Genomic DNA, 25,426 nt, shown 5'->3' with positions numbered 1-25,426 from the left:
AATATTATCCCCCTTTTATTGATGTGGAAATTGTGGCACAGAAAAGTTTAGGCCCTGTTTTTCAAAGTGGCGACTGATTTGGGTGACCAACTTGATTTTAGAACTGCTGAGCACCTGCAATTCCCAGGTGAAGACAACGAATTTCTGAACGTTCAACATCTCTGAAAAGCAAGTGTGAGATATCTCAAATTGAATACCAAAAGAGGCACTTCTGAAAATGTGGACCTTAGTGATTTTTCCAAAGTAGCACAGTCAAGTGTTTGGCTGTATTGGGAATAAAATCCAGATCTGATACCTCATCTTAGTTTTTAACCACTAACAAGGAAACCACTAACTTTTTCATAGTATAGACTCCATCTTAAAAGAGTGACTTGCCTGGACCTACCTCCTCCTATCCGCCACTGCAAGGGCCACTTCCCTTCTCATATGGTATCACATAGCAACTCTGTGACAACAACAACACTTACTTCCTTGGAAAAGTGAAATCAGACAAATATTTAGTGTATTTTAGTTGTCTTTTTAAAGCAATTTAAGAACTGAAAACAAGGAGGAAAGCCAGGATAATGTGACCAGTCAGTTTTCTGCAGACCACCACTGGTCATGAATCATAGTCTGAGAATCAGTGGACTAGACCTACTAATAATGAGCACTGGAAATCAAGCCAAATGGTGGTTATCCACAACAGCATTATATCTGCTATTCATAGTAGTGAGACAGAAAAAAGTTACTGATCTCTTTATACAACTCTAGAGAGAGAACATGTTTTCTTAACCTGCATATTAAAGAATTAAAAGTTCAGGTGCATTAAGCAATCTCTCTTGCATTAGCAATAAATAACTAGACTAATACATTTCATCAACGGCAATGATTTAAGCTACATGCACATAGTCTGCTAGTTCCCAAATTACTTGTGTTTCTCAGGAGAAAGATTGTGGCGTCACTGAGCACACTTGAATGAAGATTTCTGCTCAATGTGCAGCATCAGTTATAAAAACAAATAAGAGGCTTGGCTGCATTAGGCATAGGATCGGGAATAATATGGAAAATATTGTAATGCCATTATGGACATTCACAATACATTCTCTACTTAAATGGTGTGTGCACTTTTGGTTCATGGTTCATTCAGTTTCAAAGGCAGAGTAGAAGGGCACAAATGATTATCACAGATAGGAGGATTTAATACAGAGAAGCTTTCGAAAGACTAAGAGTATTTACTCTGGGAACGGGAAGAGCGTTGACTGGTATAGGCATGGAGAATCTAAAGAGGTAGGGGTGTGTGTTTGTATTTTATTTACACATGCACGTACACGCAGATTGTACATGCACGTATACAGTATGTAGCTACTAATGGTTACAGACTGGTACTCATCTGTTGCTTTGAAATCCTAGGAACTACAGATATTTTATCTTGAGCTCAAGAATGAGGTCTTCCTTGTCTGTAAGAAGCATAGCATATGGTGGTCTGGCTTACTTTTCGCTGGAATCTATCATACCTAGTTATGATGTAGTTGTATATATCAGTTTCCTCTTCTGGCTACGCTAAACAAGTTGCATCCAAAAATCTACAATCTGCCCAAATTGTTATTTTTGGCTTGACAGACCATAGGTTACTATATCTTTTACAAATCATTATTGAATACTAAAATGGCACCTGTCTTCTGTTTTTCTGCTAAAATGTTAGTTTTACCGTTGCCCCATCCTCCCACCCCATTTCACCCTATTTGTCTGTTTTTGTCCACCTCTTATGTCCTGTGTGACTTGTAGATTGTGAGTAACCTGGGGCAGAGATATCCTTTTTGGTACTTGTTTGTTTATACAGTGCTTTGATACTGATCCTTGATTGGGGTTCTTACATACTATCATAATATAAATAATACATTTTAATAAAACAATCCATGGCATGGATGACATTAATGTTAATACCACTGTTCAGATTATAAAATGTTATATGAGCTGACTATCAACATTTAGCAATGGGCATTTAATTGTTTAAAATTACATTATAACCAAAAAGACCAAGATAATTTAGTTGTTATTCCTGCTACCTGACACTGTAATTACAGTTTCTGTGAAAGAGCAAAGAACTTTACAAGCGGTAATTCCAGATGAGTAGCTAGGTATTATCCCTGTTTTACAGATGGGAAAAAGCTGAAGCACAGGGAGCAAATGGCCTGTTTCCGCAAACCCTTAATTTCATGAATAATCCTTAGCATGGTCTGATCCAAAGCCCATTGAAGTAAAAGGAAGTGGTTCCATTCACTTTCATATCACTCTAGTCCTGCAAAATTGTACTCACATGAGTAGTGCCATTGATTTCAGTGGGATTATTCACACGGAGTAAAATGTTGCAGAACTGGACTTTTAAGAGATGTGTTTACAAAGGTGCATAGCTACCTAAAGATGCAAATAGGCACCTACTGGCATTTACAAAAAGTATCTATGCGGATTAAGCACCTAGCTTTTACCATTAGGCAACACTGACTTTCAGTGGTAGTGAGGTGTCTGGTGGGATTTACAAAGGTGCCTAAGTGAGTTAGGAGCCTATCTGCATCTTTGGATGCCTACGTATCTTTGTAAATGTGGCCGTAAGTGACATGAAAGGTCACACAGTGAGTAATTCATGCACAGGAACAAAGCCCAATGTTGTGGTCACCCAATCCCTTCTCCAACAATGAGACATCCCTGCCTCCCTATCAGTGATTTCTCTAGTAGCATTAGATGCAAGCTCTACTAAGGGTGCATTGTACTAAATAGGTCCAATCCAATAACATAATTTTAATTGTGATTTGCTAATGATTGATACTTTTTCCCCGCATTAGTAAATGAAAAAGATGTTGAGAAAAACGGTAAGGTTTTTAGCTATAAAACAGAATTATTGTTCTTTCCCATTCTTGTGTTTCAAAAACAAAATCTTTGCCAAATGGAAATTAGCCATTTGTCTTAGAAATGGCACATGTGTTGTTTATGAACTATAGCTTTCTTCAGAGATGTACCACTGCTTGCCAAATTGAAGAAGAAGAAAAGTTTGGGGATTTCTCCCCCTCCCCTATCTATCTAATCTAGAAATTTTGGAATTGCCAAATTGGATCAGACCCATGGTCCATCTAGTTCAATGTCCTGTTGAGAGGAAGGTGCCAGAATTGCCTTTTATAGGCAATTATGGGGTAACCTGGCCCCAGGAAAAGTTTCGTCTTAACCTCTGGTGGTTAGATGTTGGCTTATGCACTGAAGCACGAGTGTTTGTAACTTTTCTAGAATTCCTGGGTTTTTAAGAATTTTACTATAACTCTAGATGTTCTTGTTACCAATATAAATATCCAATCCTTCTCCTTTTTATGTTGATTCATACCAAAATAGAAGAAGTACAGTTGTGTGTGGATCTTTATTTAGCAATCAAAGGGTCATTGGGGACTCCATCCTTCATTTTGTACCTTTTTAGTAACAGCCTTTGACCATAGGTTACCTTTTGACACTCTTTATGAATGGAGACAAGATTGTTCTGAAAAGCAAAGTAAGATTCATATATTGAAGGCCCAGATCCAGCCTTTGGAAGCACATGCACATACATTTCAGCACCCACATATCTAATGGTGGAATTTGGACCATAATGATTTAATTGGGGATGATTTAATTGGGGATTGGTCCTGCTTTGAGCAGGGGGTTGGACTAGATGACCTCCTGAGGTCCCTTCCAACCCTGATATTCTATGATTCTATGATTCTAATGTATGCAACCTTTCTTCCCATCATGGAGCAGAGTCATCTTGACTCCCTCTCTTGTGATGGCAGGTTCTACTGCTCATATCAAGAACAGTTTTGACTAGTGAATAACCTGTTTTCGCACCCTTGTGACAGTCCATCAATGGAGCAGAGCAGAGAATAGGCAATGAATAACTCACCTAACATTTTATTTTTCTGGCTGCAGTTTTGACCAGACCACACTGGAACAATTAATTTAATTTTCTCCTAGTTTTTCTTTCTGTGTTTCCACTAGGAATGGGTCAAAGGCTTCAGTGTCGGAAAGGGAACTTGTGTAGAATGCACTTTAGTATTGCAAATCTGTTTACTTTTCAGAAACATCTTGCCCCCCCCCACACCTGCTAGAAGTGTCAGCTGATTACCTGCAGTACAGACTGAGGTAAGAAATTGGAGAGAGAAAAAGGGACCAATGAATTCATAGTCCACGTATTTCTAGAGCAGTGCAAAACTGGTGTCACTCTTCAGTGTCTGAAATTGATGCAAAGCTTCACAAAGGTGCATGGCAGTAGCAGTTTTGGGACAGAGCTTGCAGTCTTTACTCATTGAATAAGTCAGGTTAAACTCCCATAGAAGTGCAGGATTCAACCCTCTGCTCTTTATTTAGCCCTCTATTCAGGAGCATAAATAAAATGGTGGCAAAAAAGAACCTGAACCAGATTCAGAGATGACTCTAAATAAGTCTAGACAGAGTCTCAAGTTTGGTGTAACTTCCGCCTTCTTCCAGCTCCCTCAGTTTATATGTTATTCCAATTTAGGCTCCTGCTGCACATCAGTATACTTACTTTCTCATTTACAGTCATACCCACGCTATCAGTGTGTCACTTGTATACACTTAGCTGCCTTATGTGTTCTAATGCTTCCCAGGGGCATCCTAGGTTGCGAGGCATCTCACTATCACCTGCCCTTAACATGAGGAAGCCTTGTCTGTGCCTGCTGGAGGTCAGCTCGCTAATTCCATTGGCCACTGGCAACACAAGCCCTCCCCTCTTGGCCTACACAGGCCCTGCTCTCACTCTGCAGGTTAGCAGTCGGGCACGCAGCAACCACCTAGCCCTCCAAGTATCCCCTGAAGTATGTAACCCAGCTCCAGTGGACATTTGCAGTATTCACTGATCCACCACTTCCAAAGAAGCAAGACGCCTAGCTTACCAGTTCCATCTCAGCTCACTGCTCCGCTTACCTCACGGCACTTAGATTTGTTGGTAGTGAAATCAAGTAGAAGTTTATTTAAAAACACACAGAGATTCAAGTAGGAGTACTGGCAATAAATGGTTACATATAAAATCATAACACACAGTGTAGACTTAATTAATGAGATACTCTTGTGTCTAATAAAGTATTGCACATCCAAAATCCTTGCAGCGCTTTACAGCCAGGCAGGCCATGACCCTTCTTTCATGAGACAGGCACACTGTCAGTTTGCCTCCTAGGTGAAAGATTCAGTGTGTCTCTTTGCTATGCTAGACCAGTCCTTTGCCTTTATTCATAAACTGGACACCCACTGCTGTATGTTTCTTCCTCTTGTTGATTTCACAATCTCTCCATTCGCCCCGGCTCAGTATGTAAACAGGCCTGCAGTGTGAGGCAGACAATACGTAAAGGCCTGACAGGGAAATAGGTGGTCTGTTACCTCAGAGATGTTCCCCTCAGGCATGAGGTGTGTCACCTCCTAGTGACCTACCTTAACTCCAAGACCTCAAAAGCATAATTTTCAGTATAGATACAGAGCTCCTTAAATATTCTCCATAAAGACATTTCACAATGATTATGATGACCAGTGGGCTACTGGCTCTCAATAGAGACCTCACACACTGCCCTTTGGTGAACTATTAGGCAAATATCTGACCCAGGAGATCCCTGTGTAACTCTGTGCACCCCCTGTGCCCTCTGCCAGTTGGCACCAAGGACACCTTGAGTCAGACACATCACTTCTGAATGTGACCCACTGAGTACTGGTTTGTTTTGATAGGGAAAGAGGTTGAGGTAAATTAATCCCACCTTAATCTCCACTTCTTTTCTTGTTCTAAACAAACCCTATAAAGGAGTCTGTGTTAGTGTAATTCACACACACAGAGAGCGGAAGAGAGAAGTACAGCAACAAAAGCAACCAACAAGAGGGTTCAGTAATATGTAAGTTAAACTAGGCCACCCCAAACTTTAACTTACATCTGCCTTGCATCTTCTAGCTAGCTTCTTGACATGTAACATACATCACTTTACACTGGCATATCAATAACGGGCAGTCAGTAGGTCTACGGGGGACTTCAGTATAAGGGAGTCTGTTATTTCGCTTCATGTATCACTTCCAGTCTTCGTCTCTTTAGCTATATTTCACACCCACTTTCAAGCTGTTCCTTGAACTTTGCTCTCCTTTTCCATATTCCATTTTTCCCATTTGTAGCACTCTTTTTTAATGTAGAAAAAAAGTGTAGTCTAGAAAAAGCTTAAAACATTTAATAAAACAATGGAAAATTGTGCTTGCTGAACGCATCATGTGTAATTGTCCTCTAAAACGCTATCAAATTACAGAAGTATAAGTTACGTTGTCATGGGTGTAGCTCTCACAAATGGTTGGATCCCAATATCCTTATTAAATCCCTTCTTAGGCAAAACTTCTATTGAATTTAATATGGCATCCATTCAGCAAAGCACTTAAGCATCTGCTTAACTTTAAGCATGAGCAGTTCCATTGACTTCAAATCTTCAACCACTTCCCATATACTTAAATACTTTGTTGGATTAGGGTCTGAATGTAAATTCTGCCAAGGTGAGGAGGAAGATAGGGGAGTGTCACAGGGTACACTCACCGCTAATGGGCCTCCTCCTGGTTGCTCTGGCAATTAGCTCTTTCTAGGTCCAACACCCCCTTCTGCTGGTTGTTGCACACCATGTCGCAGCCTCTCTCACTCTCTGCGATTCTGGGTGCTCTCCCTTCATGGCTTGGTCCTCCAGCCAGGTCACTATGTGCTTTGCCCCTTCCAGGGTATCAAAGTGTTTCTGTACAAACTGTCTCCAGCAGTCTTCCCATTCACTCCCCAGTTGGTGCCACTTCCCTAGTGGCTGGCAGGGGAACCCAAGTCCATCCTCTATTCCAGATTCCAAGAGCTGAGGGACCCTCTGATTAGCAGCCACGGTCTGCACGCTCCTAAACCTTGCTGCCATTCCCTCGAGCCTTTCTCTACAACCTCACTCCTAGATTTCCTTCTTTCCCTCTCTAATGTCTAGCAGCTCCCTCACTGCAGCCCCTTTCTGCTGACAGCTTCCTGGCTTCATCCTAGTCGGGCCTATTCCTTCTCAGCTGGGCTCCATCATTTGGGGGATTACTTAAACCACCTAATTCTGCTTAGCTGTGGCCTATCCAGTTAATTGGTCCCTTCTCAGGTTCATTAACCCCTTCTAGGCTAGTGTGGGATAAACACTCCCTCACAGGGAGCTAATTCTAATCTTGCAGTTGTGTTGCATTGCTATAATCCAATTGATTTGCATGGAGTTATCCAGGATCTACACCTAATTGATGTGAGAGGAGAAACAGGCCCAAGGATGTAAGGAATGGGCCCTAAAAAGAGCTCTGTATCTCATAAGAGTTACCAGCAGAGCAAGAGCAATTGAGCTATTCAATAGCTATTGAGCAATTGAAAAGGATGGAATTCTTTTCTACCCGTCCATTGCCCCTTCCCAGTATGTGTGTTTTGATCAGGGATGCCTTAGCCTAACCATCCCGATGTGTCGAAAGAATAGTAAATATGGCAGGCGACCAGTTTGGCTTAACGGTGAAATCCTAGCGGATCTTAAACATAAAAAAGAAGCTTACAAGAAGTGGAAGGCTGGACAAATGACCAGGGAAGAGTATAAAAATATTGCTTGGGCATGTAGGAATGAAATCAGGAGGGCCAAATCGCACCTGGAGCTGCAGCTAGCGAGAGATTTCAAGAGTAACAAGAAGGGTTTCTTCAGGTATGTTGGCAACAAGAAGAAAGCCAAGGAAAGTGTGGGCCCCTTAATGAATGAGGGAGGCAACCTAGTGACAGAGGATGTGGAAAAAGCTAATGTACTCAATGCTTTTTTTGCCTCTGTCTTCACGAACAAGGTCAGCTCCCAGACTGCTGCGCTGGGCATCACAACGTGGGGAATAGATGGCCAGCCCTCTGTGGAGAAAGAGGTGGTTAGGGACTATTTAGAAAATCTGGACGTGCACAAGTCCATGGAGCTGGACGAGTTGCATCTGAGAGTGCTAAAGGAATTGGCGGCTGTGATTGCGGAGCCATTGGCCATTATCTTTGAAAACTCGTGGCGAACGGGGGAAGTCCCAGATGACTGGAAAAAGGCTAATGTAGTGCCAATCTTTAAAAAAGGGAAGAAGGAGGATCCTGGGAACTACAGGAAATGTCTGAACCACCAAGGACACCCTGAGTCAGACACATCACTTCTGAATGTGTTTTAAAGAGGGAACTGACAGTCACCTCAGTCCCCGGAAAAATCATGGAGCAGGTCCTCAAAGAATCAATCCTGAAGCACTTACATGAGAGGAAAGTGATCAGGAACAGTCAGCATGGATTCACCAAGGGAAGGTCATGCCTGACTAATCTAATCGCCTTCTATGATGAGATTACTGGTTCTGTGGATGAAGGGAAAGCAGTGGATGTATTGTTTCTTGACTTTAGCAAAGCTTTTGACACGGTCTCCCACAGTATTCTTGTCAGCAAGTTAAAGTATGGGCTGGATGAATGCACTATAAGGTGGGTAGAAAGTTGGCTAGATTGTCGGGCTCAACGGGTAGTGATCAATGGCTCCATGTCTAGTTGGCAGCCGGTGTCAAGTGGAGTGCCCCAAGGGTCGGTCCTGGGGCCGGTTTTGTTCAATATCTTCATAAATGATCTGGAGGATGGTGTGGATTGCACTCTCAGCAAATTTGTGGATGATACTAAACTGGGAGGAGTGGTAGATACGCTGGAGGGCAGGGATAGGATACAGAGGGACCTAGACAAATTGGAGGATTGGGCCAAAAGAAATCTGATGAGGTTCAATAAGGATAAGTGCAGGGTCCTGCACTTAGGATGGAAGAACCCAATGCACAGCTACAGACTAGGGACCGAATGGCTAGGCAGCAGTTCTGCAGAAAAGGACCTAGGGGTGACAGTGGACGAGAAGCTGTATATGAGTCAGCAGTGTGCCCTTGTTGCCAAGAAGGCCAATGGCATTTTGGGATGTATAAGTAGGGGCATAGCGAGCAGATCGAGGGACGTGATCGTCCTCCTCTATTCGACATTGGTGAGGCCTCATCTGGAGTACTGTGTCCAGTTTTGCGCCCCACACTACAAGAAGGATGTGGATAAATTGGAGAGAGTCCAGCGAAGGGCAACAAAAATGATTAGGGGTCTGGAACACACGACTTATGAGGAGAGGCTGAGGGAACTGGGATTGTTTAGTCTGCAGAAAAGAAGAATGAGGGGGGATTTGATAGCTGCTTACAACTACCTGAGAGGTGGTTCCAGAGAGGATGGTTCTAGACTATTCTCAGTGGTAGAAGAGGACAGGACAAGGAGTAATGGTCTCAAGTAGCAGTGGGGGAGGTTTAGGTTGGATATTAGGAAAAACTTTTTCACTAGGAGGGTGGTGAAACACTGGAATGGGTTACCTAGGGAGGTGGTAGAGTCTCCTTCCTTAGAAGTTTTTAAGGTCAGGCTTGAGAAAGCCCTGGCTGGGATGATTTAATTGGGGATGGGTCCTGCTTTGAGCAGGGGGTTGGACTAGATGACCTCCTGAGGTCCCTTCCAACCCTGATATTCTATGATATGTGAAATTAGTTTATCCTGTTTCCAGTTTTGTTTAGAATGTACTTGCAATGTTTGACCTTCCTAGGTAGGTATGTTATAATAAATCACATTCACCTACTCACCTTCTCTGGAGAGTTCCACATTATTATTATTAGTGTATTTATTTGATTATGATGATTTATTTATATTGCATCTCGGGGCCCCAATTATAGAACCCATTGTGTTAAGTGTTGTACACACACAGAACAAAAGACAGTCCCTGCCCTGAGGAGCTTGCAATCTAAGCATAAGAGGAGATAACATAAAAAATGGATACAGTCTGGGGAGCATAAAGAAACCATGAGAGAATAATGGTCACAGCACACCAAGTGCCTAACCATTATCTAGCCTTTTGTAGGTATCATGACAAAGGAGAGTTTTAAAGAGGGAACTGACAGTCACCTCAGTGTCCTCTATGTCTGTTTATGAGAAGCTCTTTTGCTGTGATTGAATTGTAAGTGCTGGGGGAAACAAAGTGACACTCTTAGCCTGGGCAGTACTATTTGTACCTCCGCTAATCCGACTGTGGCTCCCAAAGAGTCTGAAACCTTGCTTCTCGTCGGCCTCAGTTCTCTTTGTATTTGAGGCTAGACTTCAGCAGTCTCTCTCTCTCTCTCATCCTAGCATGTCTTGTGAGAACAACAATGACAGGTAAGGTGTTCTCTTCTACCTACCTCAGTGGAGCATTTGTGAGGATTAATTAATGTGTGTAAAGTATTGCGGGATTCAGCTAGTAAAAGAGCTATAATAGTAAATAGTTATCAGTATAACACAGCAGACCAATTCCGTCCACTGTCTGACTTTGCAGAGGGTAACTTTCAGTGTGTTTTGGGTTTGGCCTTTCAAAATTCAGGCAGGTAGGCAGTATCTTTTTTTAATTCTGCTGGTGCAGTTATTTGCAGTTGTACAGTTGAACTTCCCCCATGACTGTGATGGGAAAAACGGCTGAAATGCTACAAATGTTGATCACATCAGGTAGTACAGTAAATCAGGAATGAGCAAGCCAAGCTTTTCTTTTTAAATTGTTCCATGTTTTTTCACAGTTTATCTTTCTTGTCTAAATGGAGTGACAAAGCTTCAAAATGAATAGCATGTATTTATGGTGATTTTATAACATTACAGCTCCTAGTGAGGTTATAAAATAGCAGTGCAGCCACAAAACAACATTCTTCTGCTTGCAGTTTCCTTTTGATCGTGTTTCCTTCTTGTATATATCATTTCATTTGCATGGGCCTGATCCTGAATTACTGACATCAATAAGGACACTGCAAGGGGGGAAGGACCCAGAGCTAGGGCTCCAGCCTGGGCCCAAACATCTACACCACAGTTAAACAGCCCTGTAGCCCAAGTCCAGAAAGCCCGAGTCAGCTGTCACTGGCCAGCCACAGGTGTTTAACTGCAGTGTAGACGCATCCTTATTGTTGAGAGCTCCATTTTGTCAGAGGAGCATAATTGTCGATCATGGTTGTTGTCCCAGAGCTTTAGGTGACCTTTTAGTTATCCTTGGCCCAAGCGATAGAGTGCTTTAAAGATCAGGACCAAGACCTTGAACTTGGTTCACAGGGGAGCTGTGAAGCTAAATTTAAGTTTTGTGAAGCTCGCTGACATGAACAGCACAATAGAAGTACAAAATATTATTGTTCTAGTTCTTCTCCCAGGCTTTAGCATTATGAATCTGAAGATCTTTTATATGGTTTCTCATAATAGATAGGATTGTGTTCAATAACTCTGGTTTCTTACCTAAGGTTGTCTCAGGAATCTTCCTCCACCTATTACTTTTCCTAGCCTTCTTATTCCAGAGGAAGCCAACTATTGCTGTTTTGATCAAGTGAGATCCTGTTGGCTAAGAAGCCAGTTTGTTTGTTTCTTAACTGTTTGTTGATTAGGATAATAGCGGTCTTTCGATTTCTCATCTCAAAACAGGATGTGTACGTGGAGAGCAATACTTCCTTGTGTTACAAGTTGTTTGACAAGCCTTTATTAATTGGATTCACATTCTTCCAGCAGAAGAGCTGGATCCGCAGTCAGTGCTTTAATAGGTATGTTGTTGGATGAGGATAGGGAGATATGTTGAAATGCAACTCAGCGTTTTCTGCACACATTATCTAGCCATTATGGTTTGGACTTACACCAGAATGGATGCTTCTTCCACAAGGGCAGCCCTCGAGCACTTTTTCTCCTGCCTTGATGCTCAGCTTAATTTTTCAAGGTATTACTTCACAATTGTAACCGATGGAGGACTCCCCAAGGCAAAAAACAAGGTTAATAACCTTGAATTCTGAGGGTGCATTAGCTCCACCACAGACTCACACTCACCTTTCCCCTGGTCAGTGTAAGGGATCTTATAGTAGAACCAAGGAATGCAATGCAACACAGTATTCAGGCAGAAAGGCTGATGCAGCTTCCTGGAGAGCCACGAACGCCAGATACACAGAACACTTCATGTTTCCTAGTGCTAGCAGCAGGTCTAACAAGCCTGTTCCAGGTACTATGCGCTTGGCCTGGTAGTTTGCCACTCTTGAAATAATGTTATGAAGGTTCCAGTACTCTGTACAGTGTCTGGAATCTTGGAATGCTTCAGACATGAAAGTTCTTCTGCTTTTCTACTGTATCAGCTCGTACTCTTGTAAAGAAGAAAGCTAAGCCACAATGGGTTTGTTAGGTTGGGGAGGAGGGTTAGTACAATCATAGGGGTGTGAAATTGAATTGAGAACTCTCCAAACTGTATTAAATCACCCCCTTGGCACTGCCACAGGAACAATTTATTTTATCTTGAAGGAGCCTTTAGTTTCCAGATGAGCAGAGCTGAGCAGCAGGAACGTGCGTCATTTTGTGAGGTAAACAGTGATGTGAGCTGGTTAAAAACAGAGAAGGCAATGCAGCAGCGTTCTCTGCCCCTGACACTTGTCGGCCTCTCCTGAAACGCAAATAGGAGTTTCATTACGCACTTGGGCAGATAGTATCTTGGGCCCTTTTGTTGGCCTGCTATATTGGAAGCTGAACACAAAGGCATGCTGGAGCCTAGGCAGTCTGGCATTCTTTTCAGCAGGCTGATTTCAGAGCTATCCTGAAATCATTCCTTGGCGAGCTGCCCTGTGCAAATCGATTGGGGGTTCTGCTGCTTCACCAGGGCACTTCACCCTCACCTCACACTGGTACCTCATTTGTATGTGGCTTTGTCACAACCAAAACCATGTATGTGAGTAGCCACAGCCAGAGCTCATGGGCTGCAGAAGCTGCCAAGGAGCAGCTGCCCTGCACCCACCCCCAGGTGGGAGGGGAGAAGGATTCCATCCTATATCCTATTGCAAATTCCCTTTTACAAAGGGTCTACAGAGTCTTTACTCCAGCAAAACAGCTGGTTATGGGATTGTGACGTGACAATGTGTGCTTTCACCCTAAAGGAATAAGGAGATGGATGCCGAACACGTTATTAATTATTTATATGCATTATCGTAGTGCCTAGGAGCCCCAGTCATGGACCAGAACTGCTTTGTGATAGGTGTGGTACAAACACAAAATGCAAAGACCCCGAGGAGCTTTACAATCTAACTTAAGCAACATGAAGATACCCAGAAGCACCCAAAAAACTATTAAGTACTAGGTCATGAAATAAAACATTAAAATAAAATGAAAAAAAATAAAGGATTATTTTCAACTACCTGCCTTGCTCATTGCTAGTCTGAGCCCTGATATCCCAAATCTGTTGACCTGGGCTTGGATACTCACTCCAAAATGCTGTTTAGACATGCCCACTGCCTCCCTTGATGTGACATCCAGAATTTCTCACACACAAAGGTGATTGTAGACTAAAGTGTATATGTCACTGGTGCAGGAAACATGCTGATGGACATATTTCTCCATTCCAACGCTCACGGCAGCTCTCAACTCTGATATTGACATATGTCTGTAATGTACTATATGAGGACTCCCCTTTTAAGTTAGTGGGAATACTGTGTGCAGAGACCCAGTCTAAGGTCCCTTGAGTTGAGTTCTAGTGACCAGTCAGCATGCTACCCTTCACTATGGATAGGGTGGGCATGGAGCAGACGTGGAGCCGCTCCACAACTGTAGCTGTTAAGCAGGAAGCTTTTGATACAGAGAAAGATCAAACATAAATTCAGAACTCTCAAAGACCCATGCTTAGACCTGATCTCTCTCTCTCTGTAGTTCATAGACTCACTATCCAGGATTCAGAGTAGAAGCCGTGTTAGTCTGTATTCGCAAAAAGAAAAGGAGTACTTGTGGCACCTTAGAGACTAACAAATTTATTTGAGCATAAGCTTTCGTGAGCTACAGCTCACTTCATCCGATGCATTCAGTGGAAAATACAGTGGGGAGTGAGTGACTGTGTACCTCCTTTATGCTTCCTTTTAACTTCACAGCCACCATCCTCCCCTCACCCCCACCTCACATCTTGAAGAATTGAGAGTAAGGTCCTGTGAATCTCTTAAGTACCATCTTAATAAGCTAGTTTAAAATACTGTTACCACACCTAGGGCTTCATGAGGGAGTCAGTAATGGCTCTCCCTCTGTGTATTGTGAAATACGATAGGATACAGCAGTGGTCCTCAGACGTAGGCCGCTGCTTGTTCAAGGAAAGCCCCTGGCGGGCCGAGCCGGTTTGTTTACCTGCCGCATCCACAGGTTCAGCCAATTGCGGCTACCACTGGCCACAGTTCACCGCTCCAGGCCAATGGGGGCTGCGGGAAGCAGCGCAGGCCGAGGGATGTGCTGGACTCCTTTCCTGCAGCCCCCATTGGCCTGGAACCAGTGGGAGCTGCGATCGGCCGAACCTGCAGATGCGGCAGGTAAACAAACTGGTCCGGCCTGCCAGGGGCTTTCCCTGCACAAGCGACGGCCCTAGTTTGAGAACCACTGGGATAGAGGACTTCCTTCTTAGAACCAGAAAGGCTAATGATAGTCAGTTAGACCTTTGTCTACCTTGGCTATTCTCAGAAGCTGCAGTCATTTAAGGCATTTCCACACTTTACTTGAATATATCCCGACTCAGTGCTTATCTCCCTGTTTGAAGCTCTTGATATATGCTTAACTTTTGAAACCAGTTATACTGATAGTTAAAAATTATCTGGACTGATAATTAAAAATCCACCTTTTCTTAGGAACTGTCTTGTTGTCATGGGAAAAAATTTATACTGAAAGTAAGAGAGAATATTTCAGGGGATAACATATCATCTGACAATAATCATAAATTTTACGTCTTGGCTCGGAACATTCCCTTATGTATGCGTTATTAAAAATCCAAATAACTAATTACATACAAAAATGAAAAATCAAAGCAGACAATAGATGCTTTGAACATTCACTTTGATCGTATTCAAAAGTCTAGGAAAAGGAATAGATTAAAGTTTTAAACGTCAGCTCTTCCATAAGTCACAATGTGAAACAAGGGTGGTAATGGGCGTAAACATGCCAAATAATAAGCTCACTGAAGTCAGTGGATTGATTCCATTGATTTCAATAGGCTTTAGCTCTGCTTCTAAATGAATAAAATACCAGTAAAGCTGTCCATGAAAGAAATAGGGTAGAAATTAATAGTATTTTGGCATGTAGTGTGCTCTTTGGGACAGGGGCTGTTATCTTCTATATATTGTACGATGCCTAGCCATGGTGGTAACAAATGTATAATCTTTGTAAGACCTTTCTTTCTTCCTTCTCTAATATTGCTCTTATTGTCCTCCACTATCACCCTTATCTGTGTGCTGGTAGCTACTTATGCATACAATTATTTGTTCACTATTGTTTGGCTCCCATTGTTAACTGTTGGTTTGGACTAATCTCAGGGTGGTGTAGTGCTTTACTTTGCGGATAATTTAACAGTTGTCAAATTACAATGGAACATTGATAAACCTATGAAATATGCACCCCCAATTGAAATAATTATGGGTGGCCCAAAGCCACAAATTTGCTAAAACTGTCACTCTCCCTCTGAGCAGTAGTAGTTTTCTGGGCCTCCACAGAGCAGTTTCTCACTGAAGAAGAAATTAATATGATGAAGCCAACAAACCTCACGCTGGCACGGAAAGAGTTAGTGTCTATGGGATCCACTAGCCCTGCCAATGCTAGGCCTGGAAGAGGGAGAAGAAAAGGAGAGAACCTAGCTTAGTTCAGGGCTAACTGGCAAAGAGGCAGGAACTAGCTGCCTCCCTATCGGAGTGGAGCATCACGAGGAGCCTGACAGCTGGGACAGCCACTGTGTAAGAAGCACTGTTTCCCTGACTGAGGGAGGCTGCTGAGGAGACCAAGGAGCACCCTTCAGCTGAGTGAATTGCGGTACTGAACTGTAGCGATACTGTGGGTTTAGACCCTGCCAAACTTACAGCTGCCCCATCTGGAGGAACCTGAGGCTGCAGCAGGACACTGCTCCAAGTCCGCAAGGAAGCATTACTTGAGTTAAGCCGCTATGAACTGTTTGGACTATAGGAGCATGCCCCAGACTTAAAGGACAACAGTAGGAAGTAGCCCAGGGCAGTGAACTTAGACTGTCTGCTGGGAGGTCCTTGTTTGGTGGTTGCTTCACACTGGGCTCTGGGTTACGACCTGATGGAGCGGGAGGGCCCGGATCCCTCTACCACATTGCCTTAAGGGCTGAGGCACCTCGGCCAGGGAAGCAAGGGGTTGGAAGTCAGGTGTGCCAACCACTAGGCTATTCAGCCCTTCAAGCACCCTATTACAGGATATTTTCTCATAATCACTTGTTTGTTTACATTGTGTACACCAGTCCTTGAACAGAGGCGATAACAAACAGCACACAATCTCCCATTTTTTGGATTCTCAGCCCAAACACCAGTTCCCAGGAAGCAATACTGAACCAAGAATTGAGTCTAGTTAAGAGAGATGGAGGCAGAGAGCAAAACTGTTGCTGTTCATCACAGATTCCTCCAAATAAACTGCATCACAAAAAGCTAACTACCACACGGTATTTTTTCCAGTGCTGTACGCAGCTTGCGTGCTCAGAAAAAGAACTTGTAAGACTCTGAGTTACAATGCCATCTGGGACTCCCACCATACCAATACTCTTTTCCTGCCATTTTGGGGGAGAAAGATACAAATGTGGGAATTAGGGTATGGATCTCACAGTTGCAAGTGTTACGAATCTCATGATTCCTTTGAGAGTCCCGTAATTTGGGCTAGTGTCATGATGCCACAAGAAGTTCCAGCCCTGTCTTGAATTTCAGCCCTGGCCTGGGGGAAAACTGCCTTTGACTGGCTGCCTTCTCCACCTGCCCATCTCCTGGGGAAGATCAGCCAATCAGAGCTGCTGCAGGCAGCCAGCAGAGCTCTGCCCCTCTCCGCCTCCACTAAGGAGCCAACATCATTCTCCCAGGAGAGGAGGGAACAGAAAGAGCCTGGTTGCTCAAGGTTGTTCTGCTCTCTCCTCCCTTCCTTTGAACAATGAGTCAGCTCTGCTCTGCTCTTACTCCCCTCCCCTCCACTCCCCTCCCCTCTCCATTTCTGCAACACCAGGCCTGAGAAGGAGGACACCACAGCAGTTGTCCCCCAGGCCTGGGAGATGGGTGTGAAAAACCCCCGGAGCTGCAGGCAGGGTGGGGTTGGGGGTGGAGGCAGATCTGATGAGGGAGCTGGGGGACAGAATTAATTGCTGGGCAGGGGATGAATGGACATGTGAGGTTGAGGGGACACAGAATTAATTAAAATTTTGGGGATGGGGAGAAGCTGGAAGCTCTGTACCATCTGGCAGTCCATGAGAGTTCCTGCAATAGGCGCCAAAATCACTTTACTCAACAAATCTGGGAGATTTGGCAATGCTAATTAATTTTTTCTCATTCTCTCCTAGGGGTGTGCGGGGGAGGAGAGGATTTCAAAAATCAAGATAGACCAAAACACACAATATAATCTTAAAAAAACAACCAACCCTCAATCTCATAATTTATTGGGGTCTGACTCATGATTCTCAACTTTTGGGATTGGCAATACTGTTAAAATAGAAAGCATCTTCACTGTTGTTTTTGAGCGTATTTTGCAATCCAAAATTTTAAAAATATTATGTACAAAAATTAAAAAGGCAACCCGAGTCGGTTAAAAATCTTGTCTTATTTACCCAAGAAACTTGAAGGGGAACTTGCATCAAAGGGAGCGAGAGAATTTATATATCTCTTCACAATGCATACAATGTACTTTTCATAGATCAGAATGGCCCTAAAGGAGTTTTAATATTCTATTAGTGAAATACGTACATTTGGCATATATTAAAAGTCAGAGACAATAACGATCGAGGCATAAGGCATTTCCTGCAGATTAATGACTAGCTGGGAGGAGTTTGATGGGTCATGATGCAGCTGAGGACTGTTTACTTCCAGGTGATGACTAATGCACTCTGCTGAGGTCATTGTTGTTCTCAGCTGAAAATGAAGAAAACCCTAGATGTATAGATTTTCTTTTTAATAGGTGCTGCAGTTCAGTTGGTACAGTACATACAGGGCACTTGTGCGGAATGAATGCCCTGTATTTACCCAAATAGGGGGTCTGATTCTGCTCTGACTTACACAAGTGTAAATCAGAACTGGCTCCATAAAGCTGACAAGTGTAAAATGCTAAATATTCAGAATAAGGCCCAACGTGTTTTCATGATCTCTCAATATTACATTCAACTTCCAGTATTAATCAATCAGCCTTTTTGTAGCCATTCCAGTCTGTGTCTTTCAATGCCTGATGAGAATGTGTACCACTAGTACACAGAAATGTGTGCAGAATATCTTTACATTTACTGTGCATGTAATCATTGTAACATTTTTATCTTCTCCATTATTTATTTATATTACAGCACCAACCAGTGGCCCTAATCAGGATCAGGATTCCATTACCAACTGTGCTGTATAAACCTAAAACAAGACATTTTCTTCTCCATAGCTGAGTAATGGTGATGGAGATTCTACTAGGACAATGGTTTTTAGATTTCCAAAGGGGTCCACCAGCTCCGTATGAGATTTTTTTTAGTGGTCTGCAAATGAAAAAAGGTTGAAATGCACTGTACTAGGAGGTTTAAATTACAGGTTTCTCTTTCTTTGTCATTGCTGGGTTATTGTTGTTACTAGGTCTATGTAAAGGACTGCACGCAAGTAGCCATTTGCAATGCTAAGGAAAAGTTTCACAGGTCCTACAAAACCCAGGAATTATGCTACATATTCTTGAGCACCATACTGTGGCAGCAGAATCTGTGTGTGGTATGACAGGGACACTGAACTGGGCTGCTGCCCATGCCATCTGTTGATGTATTGCTCAAGTCTAGTATAATTGTTCATGGGTCTTCATTATCTCAGTAAGCCTTCTTGGCAATCTTTACAGTTGCTTCTGCTTTGATGTGGAGAAGATGTATGCTCAAATTCTGATAATGCTGCAACCTATGCAAATTCCCAACAGGCAAACTGAGGTCCAGCATCTCTGGAATTCTATGTCGGGCAAGCTGAGCTTGCAGCTTAAAATGAAAGAGGCAACTGTTGTATGTAAGGGATTGATTTCCCAATAATTCACATAGTAATAAACTATCATGAGCAATACTTGATTTCCACTAGACATAATTCTATACTTAACTTGCTCCCTGGTTGATCAGTTATTTCTTGCACCATGAGTGGTTCCCGTTGTTGATTCACAAGAAATTTGTTGCAGACATTGCACTGATTTATGAGGTCTTTTACATCCCTGCTCTTGTTTGTTCATTACAGAACTTCTCTCATAATGTTGTGATCCGGGTGTAGGCAAGGGATTTTGTTTACTTAAATGTGTATTTTTAAAGCTGTTGATGTGGGAGCCAACAGCCTGGGATGCATGCCTTTTTTGTTGTACAAGTCAATATGAAGAGCTGGACTCAGGAAGCCATTTGCAGTGCATAACAACAATCATATTGAACCTACTAACTTGGGAGTTGTAAATAATGCTCCATATTCTTGAGCCAGTAGATTACACACTTTATATTATCCCTCTCTCTTTGTATATGTGTATGACACACACACAAACTATGTTACAATAACACTATTAAGGTTGCAAAATCAAAATTTAGGCAATCCCAGAATTAAGGTTGCCTGTGTATCTCTTGTTATGCAGTATGATACAATCTTTAATTTTATCATCATATACTGTTTTTTCCACAGGACACCAGCTTCATTCATTGCATATGTGCAAGAGGGTTGCACAGGCAACCTTAATTCTGGCATTTCTTAACTTTAGAGTGTTTGCCTTTGTAGCCTTTGTAATGTTTTTAGCATATTTTGTGTGTGAGTGTGTGTGTGTTTCCAGTTTGCTTTTTTACCAGCCCCATCATGTGGCATCGTATGACACTCCCCTGGGTCACCATAGGTTGAAACCTTCAGATCCACCACAAAGGCCTCTGTCACTTGCGCTAACTCAACAGGTGATAGCAATAGTAGGTTGTGGTTATAGTTACAGGGCTAGCTGCGCCTCTGTCTGGTCTCTCTGAATGCGCCCCTGCAGCCGTCAGACCTCGTGTCTTTACCTATGTCAGGGTGGAATGTCACCATTTTCTCACTGAGATTGTGTATCCACTCTTTACCCTGCTGATCTGACTGAGTTCAGGTACCTGCAGTTCTTCTTTAATAAGGTCTGTGACCCATGATATATAGAGTGATCAGACAGCCTTCTTAAACCAATACATCGTTAGTTTTAACAGTAGGCACAAAACTTTAGAGGAAAAAGGGATTTTAAAACAACAGTCTACAGGCATGTCTATCTTATGATGGTAACATAGGCAGGCCTTGCTTCTTCAGATGCACCTTCAGGGTCTTGTGCCTCAGTCTGGTTCCCCTGAACAACTACTGTTGTCATCGTCTATGTGGACCATCTCTAGGGGGAGATGAGACACTTTGCCAGTGCATTTCACAGAGGTTTGCTGACTGCAGAGGAAAAGTGAGACTCAGGAATCTTGGGTTCCGTTCCAGGTTCTGGAGGGGAGTGTGCTCTTATGGTCACAGACTTTTCTCTCTCCCCCCACTCCAACTTCCAGTCCCTGTTTCCCTCTCTGCACCTCCCCCGCCAGCCTCCAGTCCCAGTTGTGTCTACCCACTCCAGGATCCTGGTGCCAGTCTACTCCCTCCCCCAGATCCTACTCATGTCCCCTCTTCATTCAGATCTGGCAGCTTTCTCTTCCCTGTTGCCTGCATGCCAGCAGCAGGATCAATGAGAGCACAGAAAAAAGAGGCTCCCTACTCTCAGTTCCTGTGCAGGGTCCACAACCATTCAGAGCTGCAATTGCAGGAAAAGTCCTGCTTGGCCGCCTGCAACCTTGGGCGATAGCATGCTCAGTGTGAACAGAATCTGTGGGGAATTTAGCTGCAAAGCTCTAGCAAGTCTGTGGAGTATATGCAAAATGAATTTTTATAGGCTTATAATGTGCACAAATCTGGCCAGATTTTCACAGGGATGGCAAGAGACACACATGCCACCCCCTTGCCAAATTTCAAGTCTCTGCTCCAAAGCATGGGGTTTTGAGAACTTCCCAAAGAAAAGGTTTCCAGTATTTTGTTAAACAATGTGTTTTTCACTAGCTTCACTCTTGGAAATGGCTGAATTGCTAGAAGGTTTCAAAAAAAACAAAAAACAGCCTGAGACAGACATCTGGTATTGATGATTTCAGCGCAAACAGTTTAAAGTTTTGAGACATTTATAAGCAACTTAAAACAATTGAAAACTTAAGAGGAAGTGATGGGCAACCTTAATAATAGGTGGTGCTACCAGCATCTTTATACAATATTCCCATAAGCCAGCAGGTCTTAGGTCTGTCTCAAACCACACACCCATCTCCTTCCTTCCCGCACACCCTGGAGTATCTCCTATGGGTAAAGGTAGGAACTGGCATTTAGGCAGTGAGGATGTATTAGCAGCTGAGCAGGATGGAGCAAAGAAGCCAATAGTGGAATATAAACGATGGGGAGAAGGGCCACTGAGGTGGAAATGGAGGAAAGAGGCAGGCAGGGATGCAGGTAATTCAAATGCGTGTGTGCCAGGAAGGCCTCATAACCCTCACTGGGACAGTAGTTTTGGGTTTAATAATTAACCCTTTAAGAGGCATATTGTATTGACAGTGGGGACTCTAGCAATGCTAGCATCTCCTTCTGATGCTTATGTGCTATATCTGTTGTGAAAAAGGTTGTTCTGAAAAGTGCTCCACTCCCCACTCTGCCTGTATTATGAACAGATCAGGATTGGAGTATTGATTAGATTTAGATTACATCCGTTGAATTTTTCATATCTTCTTCTGCAGCCTTTCCCAGTTATCTTCTCTAAGGGGTCAGGAATTGTTTTGCCCCTTTAGAGCTAAAGAAGATGAATCTCAGGACATGAAATAAATTTCTAATTTAAACTGGAGATAATTCAGATGTATCAAGGCCAAAATTGGACTATAGCAATAATAATACATTTTCCACCTGCAATGAGTAGCCCTGGGTTTAAATCAGATATACAGAAATAGAGTGGAAGAATCCAAATGGGCCTGTTTTCTTCTTGGCACCATGACTTTTAGGAGACACAGTAGTCTGGACAGTTACTTCAGTGACCAACCCACCAGATGCAAACGCTCCTGAACTTCAGGGACAACAGGATCCATATGTCTTCACGGCTGGTGTCTGATATCTGAGCTAAACCAAAATCCTGATCCAAAAAACTCTCTCAATCTTATTTGGGAGAACCAGATCCAAACTTTACAGCACTGGACCAGCTCTTAACAAAACTGCCTTTATGCACCATCAATGTGCTTTTCCTCTGCACAATGCAATACAATCACTCTGCTCTTACCCCTTTTAGAAGGAGTCACCTTTTAAGCAAGCAGCACTTGGGCAAGGTACATTCTGCTTCTAAGAAAGAGTGGGAAGTTCCTTCTCTCTTCAATGCCTAATGAGAGAGGGTTTTTTGTTTTGTTTTGTTTAAATGACATCCTAAGTGATTCACTTTGCAAACACAAACTACTTTGTGACACCACGAGTTTGCTCTTCTTGTGCAAACTAAATTTGTAGGGTCGGCTTGCCCTCTGCCTACCAAACCAGAACAGTTGTGTTTTTCACTCACTTTGGATAAGTGTAAAAGACTGTACAAGGTGCATCTTATTAGAATCTACTTCTTGTGGGGCTGAAGGATATGTGAGAAGCCTGCATTTGCAAGAGAACCCAGACAACTCTAGTGTTTAGCCGAGGCTGAGAGCTTGGCCTTGAATAGTCTTGTGATGTTGAATAATTTCTGTTTAGCTCTTTGTTTTGGCAAAGACAAAGGGCATGAGAAGTGGTGGTTAGTCTCATGTTATGCCCAGTGTATTGTAAATCTACACCTGGCTACAGTTTCTCTTCACATATCTGGCCAGATCCTCAGCTGGTGTATCTTGGAGCCAGTGGAGCTATGCCAGGTTACACCAGTTGAAGATCTGCCCCATAGAATCTAGCTATAGAAGAAACCTGTTAGGTCACCCAATCCAGTTCCCAACCAATACATCGCTATTCCTCATGGTACAATTTTAGTGTTTCCACTTGCATCTGGAATCCTGTAGAGACTTATTTAGGATTCCATTAAACTATAGTGTTTTGTGAATTGCACTAAATTTCGTGTCTGCAGTGTACTTGTAGCTGTGTTGGTCCCAGGATATTAGAGAGACAAGGTGGGTGAGATATCGTTTTATTGGACCAATTTCTGTTGAGAGAGACAAGCTTTCAAGCCACACAGTGCTCTTCTTCAGGTCTGAGAAAGGTACTTTGAGCCTCACCACTAAATGCAAAGTGGAAAGATCATAGAATATCAGGGTTGGAAGGGACCTCAGGAGGTCATCTAGTCCCACCCCCTCCTCAAAGCAGGACCTAATCCCCAACTAAATCATCCCAGCCAGGGCTTTGTCAAACCTGACCTTAAAAACCTCTAAGGAAGGAGATTCTACCACCTCCCTAGGTAACCCAGTCCAGTGCTTCACCACCCTCTTAGTGAAAAAGTTTTTCCTAATATCCAACCTAAACCTCCTCCACTGCAACTTGAGACCATTACTCCTCGTTCTGTCATCTGGTACCACTGAGAACAGTCTAGATCCATCCTCTTTGGAACCCCCTTTCAGGTAGTTGAAAGCAGCTATCAAATCCCCCCTCATTCTTCTCTTCTGCAGACTAAATAAGCCCAGTTCCCTCAGCCTCTCCTCATAAGTCATGTGCTCCAGCCCCCTAATCATTTTTGTTGCCCTCCGCTGGACTCTTTCCAATTTTTCCACATCTTTCCTGTGGTGTGGGGCCCAAAACTGGACCCACTACTCCAGATGAGGCCTCACCAATGCCGAATACAGGGGAATGATCACGTCCCTCAATATGCTGACAATGCTCCTACTTGTACAGCCCAAAATGCCATTAGCCTTCTTGGCAACAAGGGCACACTGTTGACTCATACCCAGCTTCTCATCCACCATAACCCCTAGATCCTTTTCTGCAGAACTGCTGCATAGCCACTTAGTCCCTAGTCTGTAGCAATCCATGGGATTCTTCCTTTCTAAGTGCAGGACTGTCCTTCTTCTTGTTGACAAGATGGTTTAGCATAAGTAGGTAGCACATATTCTAAGGGACCATTCAAGGAAGAGAGTGGCCTGTTAACTTTCTCCCCCCCCCCCCGCCATTTTGTCTTATGACTGCAAAGGTGTTAAGTGGGTTACAGATTGTTGTAATAAGCCATAAATCCAGTGTCTCTGTTCAGTCCATGATTTTTAGTGTCTAGCAGTTATGAATTTAAGCTCCCAGGCTCGTCTTTTGAAAGTGTTGTGCAGGTTTCCTTTGAGAAGGAGGACTGATAGGTCAGACGTAGTGATGGCTTTGTGAAAAGTGTTCACCTACAGGTGACAGGGTGTTTTTATCTTTTATCATTTTCCTCTGAGAGTTCAATCGAGAGCGTAGTGATTGTGTGATTTCACCCACATAGTTGTTGTTGGGGCATTTAGTGCACTGGAAGAGGTACCCTCACATGTTGTGAAGGCATGTGTAGGGTCCTGAACAGAGTGTTGTGGGGGGTGGAGCTCGTTCCTGCCATTGCCTCCATTAATCTCTCTCTCTGTTTCATACCAACTTGTTTTGGGCAATATGGATTGTACTAGCAATAAAATATTAGAGGTGGCAAAATTTGCTCTGACCTGGGCAAAATAAAGGCCCAGCAGAATTACAGACATGATCGTAGCAATCAGTAAATTACTTCCATGTCCAAGACGCTGTAAATGCACCCAATTTTTCTAAAAGTCTACTGTGCATAGCAGGCTAACTTCACCCCTGGCATAACTCTGTTGATTTCACTTTGCTGCACATCATTTTGTGTTATGTTAAAGTGGACTATTCAAAAACCCAACTTTTATATGGAGTTACAGAGAATACATTTCTTTTCTGTTAAATTGGTGATTAATTTAAAGTGTTACCATGAAATTGATGGTTACTGTTCTGATGATCAGTGTGGATGGTTCACTATCTTTTTTGTGTCTGATTTTTTAATTGATTTTATTTGAAAAAGCAAGCAATAAAAAGTACAAAAAGGCAAATAACTTACAGCTTGTATGTTTCCAAATACCACATGTTTCTCGGGCTCTCCAACTAAGTTAGGCAATTATGCAATTTTTACAATTCATCAAAGCTGCAAGACCAGACAATTAAAAAAACAAAACAGGCAATAATACTACATAGACACAACACATTTATAGTAGGATAGGAAGACAAGACATACATAAATAGGGGGGGGTGGAAAAAGGAACGAAAATCAGTGGACTCTATTAACTTTAGGATAGACCCTAAATGCCAATAATAGAGACCATGATTTGCATCTAGGTGGAATAGTTCTTATTTCGTAGCACAATACCCAGGGTTTATC

General features: G+C 42.9%; 1 protein-coding gene across 3 annotated transcripts in view; it reads left to right on the top strand.

Moving 5' to 3' along the window:
• Window positions 1-25,426, top strand: part of RCAN2 (regulator of calcineurin 2) — a 164,619-nt gene that overhangs the window by 101,240 nt on the left and 37,953 nt on the right. The gene's annotated exons all lie outside the window — the stretch shown is intronic.

This window comes from Lepidochelys olivacea (assembly GCF_965140295.1).
Source record: "Lepidochelys olivacea isolate rLepOli2 genome assembly, chromosome: 3".
Taxonomy (NCBI): Eukaryota; Metazoa; Chordata; order Testudines; family Cheloniidae; genus Lepidochelys; species Lepidochelys olivacea.
This window is presented reverse-complemented; position numbering and strand designations above follow the sequence as displayed.